This window comes from Nuphar pumila, unplaced genomic scaffold (genome assembly GCF_984573655.1).
Source record: "Nuphar pumila unplaced genomic scaffold, dmNupPumi1.hap1.1 HAP1_SCAFFOLD_1002, whole genome shotgun sequence".
Classification (NCBI taxonomy): domain Eukaryota; kingdom Viridiplantae; phylum Streptophyta; class Magnoliopsida; order Nymphaeales; family Nymphaeaceae; genus Nuphar; species Nuphar pumila.
Window position 1 is genome coordinate 28,464 of NW_028323559.1, and position 4,638 is coordinate 33,101.

The following is a 4,638-nucleotide window of genomic DNA, read 5'->3' on the forward strand; positions in this document are numbered from 1 at the left end:
TGGCAAGAGGGCCATACCCATGGGCTTTGGCAGAAAAGCAGAGCTATCTCATCGATGACCATACCATTCTTACTCCAGGCAAGCACGATATGGAGAGCACTGTGGATGCACAACATCGTCCGTCGCCAGGTCAATCCGTATCTTGATGATTGGATGTACCATTCACCAGCTGAACTGATGCAGGCGCTCATCAAATGGGCTATGGTATCGGCGGCAAGACTGTCTCCCTCTCAGCTGATGGCTCCAGAGCGGCGACAGGGGGTTCTATCATACGTTATCACACCCGAGCCAACTCATGGACTCAGGTTCCTTCTGTCATAGTCAACCCCACCTTGACATCATTTGATTGGACAGTTGCTCTCTCCGTTGACGGCAGAACGCTGGTGGGTGCATTTGGAGAGCCCTCTCGCTTGTCTGGCCGTGGGACCGCCTTTGTGTGGGTTCGTGAGACGAACGGTTCGTGGTCCAAGCAATCGAAAGATCTTTGCTTCTATGGTGCAAATTTTACGTCCCGGTTTGGCAGCGCCGTCTCTATCTCAGCTGACGGGAACACCGTTGCAATCGGCGCCCAAGGCGACAGCAGCTTCGTTGGCGCAACGTGGATATTTGTGCGAAACAGATCCGAGTGGACGCTGCAGGTTGGCAAAGACGCCATTGTGCCTCAATGCAAGGCTCTGGTGTGTCGCTGTCGTCTGATGGTAATACGTTGGCTGTTGGTGGGTCGGACGATAAGAGCAAGGTCGGGGCGACATGGAATTTCAAGCGTGTTGGGAGCGTCTGGAAACAGTATCAAAAGAAGCTGGTCGCAGCTAGCTCCATGCCATCACTCTTGCAAGGAAAATCCGTTGCGCTCTCTGGAAACGGCCGCATCCTGGCAGTCGGTGCAGTCGAAAGGAGCGACGACTTTCGTGCGCTTAGGGCGACTTTCACGTTTGCGCTATGCAAGGATGGTTTTTGGAGGCAGCACGGAGGCATGCTGCAGCCTACCAACTCATTCGGTGATATCTTTTGGTTCGGCAGCTCCGTCAGCCTTTCAGGGTCTGGGCAGCTTCTCGCTGTGGGAGGTACTATGACGGCCCTTTTCAAGGCGCCACTTGGGTTGGCTAGCTATATTTACCCGGACTGCTGGCAAGTGGACGCAGGGCCAGAAGCTCGTTGGGTTGGACACCCCTGTTCCATGTTGCCAAGTCGGGTATGATAGACTACAAGGGAAAAGTGTGGCTGTTTCGCATGATGGAAGTACCCTGGCCACAAGCGTAAACGGGGCCTGGCTTTTCTCGGTTGGAAAGTGCTGTAGCGTCAAGTCGTGAGCGCCCACTTTGGTTGGCTAGCCGTTGTTCCCGTGGTGAGGCTGGATGCTTCTTTGCAGAGCTTTTCCAGATAGGGGTTCGACCCCCATTTCTGCCCCAGATAATCATCCATTTTCAGGGATACAGACCCACAAAGGAAATTGCCTGGCAAAGCTCTGCTGCTTTCTCCACCGGGACTGCAGCGATTCGTCTGCATTGCATTTTGTCCATGAATTCCTACTATGGCCTCACTACGCCAGGTGGCCATGTAATCAATTGAAACCAATGGTTGCCAAGTAGTCCTTGAAGTGGCCAATGTCCGAGTGGATGCAGTAGCACCTGTTGTGGAAAAATACATCATCATCAAACCACCATCACTATGAGTTCTATGTGGCTATTTACCAGATTGAAATCCATGATCCGCAGTAGTTCTTAGAGTTGCCAATGTCCATGTGGATGCGGCAGTGTTGCGAAAAGATGCATCATTACATCACATAGATAATGGCAGGAAATAGTCAGCAAGCAATAAAGACAGCACATTTGGAGTGATACAGCTCATCGAACGTCGGCGGTCGGAACAAGCAAGCCTGATACAACATACATCATCATCACATCATCATTGCTGAGGCAAGGGGTTCTAGTTTTCAGTTTGCGCTGTAGAGCTCTGTCTTTCAGTGTTCTGTGAAACCCCCTTTCGTAATCTACTGGCTGCGGAGTCCTCCAAGCCCATCGTTCACTCCGCTCACCTAACACGAATGGGCAAACAGGCGATGCAGCTCCTCAACACCCAGGCCAAACCTGTTTCGCCTTCGATACCAGCTCGTGAATGACAACGGGCTCGTAATGACGGTAATGTGCAACCGCTGACGTTCAATGAGCTGTTTCACTTTGAATGTGCTGTCTTTGTGGCTTGTTGTCTATTTCCTGCCATTATCTGTGTGATGTAATTTGTGATATCACTTCGAATGTGCTGTCTTTGTAGCTTGTTGTCTATTTCTTGCCATTGTCTATGTGGTGTGATGATGTGTGATATGACCAGTAGATGTAATAATCAGTGGCAAGTCAGGGTATATGCAGTCTCAGAGAGTCGAACACCGACGCTTGCATCTTCACCACTCATAGCGTAACCGCGGACTGCGGGATGCTCAGGGTGATGTCTTATGTTTCAAGTGCTGTCGGATGCTCTTCTTATCAGGTACCTTGCCCTGTCTTCATGCATCTTCGGATATATCCTCCCAGCTTCATCGATCGATAGGTTATGTGTAATTTGCACAGTATTTATGGTAAGCTAGTCATTATCAGTCAGCTACACTGTCAGCCGTACTTGGCCAGTGGAGTGGCACAGAGGGATGGCTTTGTGGCTGGCACTACCTAACACTGGCATGTGCAGGGGTGTTGCTGGAAGAGAGTGCGTGTCACTGTCTGACAGCCGAGCCGCAGTTTTTGCCCCAGTAATAGCCCCAGTTGCTGTTGGTTACCCCGGAGGTTGCTTTGCAAATGTGAGACTGGTCAATGACCCAGTGGTCATGCTTATCAGTCTGTGCGTAGTTTCTTGCCTGTCTATGTGACACAAGTTGTAATGAATGTCTGCAATGAAGTCTGCCATGGCCTTTGGAGTGATGGGCATCATCATGCCATGGAACCCCATCAGCCGTGCTAAAATGCGATCTTTTCTGCCTTTGCAATGGACGTCCAGATCTTGGTCTACACCTCTGCGAAATTTTCAATGTAATAGTGGACGCATTGGATAATGTTTGACTTGGACGGCCTACAATTCAGCTGGGCACCTTACACCGAAGCGCACAGTAAGGGCTACTTGACCAGTGCTTCGCCAAATTTGGTTTTAACCCCCATCAGTGTCCCTAACAATCATACATTTTTGGGCATCTAGACCCACACATCACACCGTCTGACGACGCGTTGCACTTGGCCGCCAGTACTCAGCCTGGTTTTGCAGCTCAGTCAGCAACCTGTGGGTTCGCAGTGACTCTGACACTCTCATTCATGGGTGGCTATGGCCTCATACGCATGCACTGCTGACACACGTCTAATGGGCAGCATTTTTAACAACAACACATGACATCATACCTACCAAGCAGTTGCATGTTTTGAACCCGGAATGAGAGCTTGCAATGTCCAGAAACTGCATTTCACGCATGGTTCATCAACAACTCTCTCCAGGTTTTCTGCAGAACTTAGCTTAGGGCGACTGGGATGACAGCGCTTCGTTTGACCTCGATTTCAGCGCCCCGGAAATCCGGGGGTCTGGGGATGTCGGTACTTGCCTGGGCCTGTTGTTCCCGCATGACGGGTAGGGGTAAACGCGCGTGTAGCGCCATCATATGGCAAGTGCGGATGGGGGCCAAACCAAGGCAAGGCCATTGTGTTGGTTTTTGAACCCACGGCAAAAACTCAACAGCTGAGCAAATGGCAGATGTCATTTGAAGGATTTAAAGTGAGAATGCATCGACCACCCACTACTGCAAGCCACTTGGGGTCGATGGGAAACACCTTCTTCCCGAGACGACGATTCAATCCTTCCTCGTTGTCAACGATGTCCTCAACAGCAGGGAGGAAGCGCAACACACAGCGCGCGGCAATCCCCGAGCTCTAGCAGTTGCGACTTGTGCAGGTCGAGTTTCCGAGGTGACCACCCTCCACCACAAAAGTTTTTCACTCGAGGTAGACCTTAACAGCATATAGTGCCACCTGTGGCCCAGTGCTTCGCCAGAATGGGTTTCGACCCCCATTTTTGCCCCGAGATTCATGTATATCTAGGCATGTGGACCGTGTAAAGTGTATAGGGTCTGGTGAAGCACTTCTGTGGCCTTCACAGTCCATTGTCATAGCTGTCAGGGTGTCACAAAAGGCGCCGCATACTCAGAACAGAAGTGAGCAGGTCGATGGGCAAGTCAAGCAGTACCGTAACAATATCAACAAACGGGTGGGAGCGTGACATCATTTTTGGTATTTTCCCCTATGAATACACCCTCTTTATGTAAACTTGGCGGCGAGTCCAAAGCGTGACCGTGACCGCCCGTTTGTTGGTATTGTTACGGTAGCTCGAAATGAAAAGTTTGAGGCAAGCCTCGCTATTAGGGCGAGCATGCAACCCAAGCTAGAAGGGCAAGCAAGCGCATTACAGGCATGAGACAGTGTCACTGATCGCAGATAATAAAAAAGTACATTCCCCTAGCACACTTCTACGCACAAGCAATGACTTTGAGTTGATATTGCGAGAGGCAAACCAGACGATTGCTTGGCCTGCAGTGCAATTGCGTGGGACATGGTACATGCTTTGAGAAACTTGTGGCAAAGTAGCGGCCTATTTGGTTAAAAAAGCCAAAAA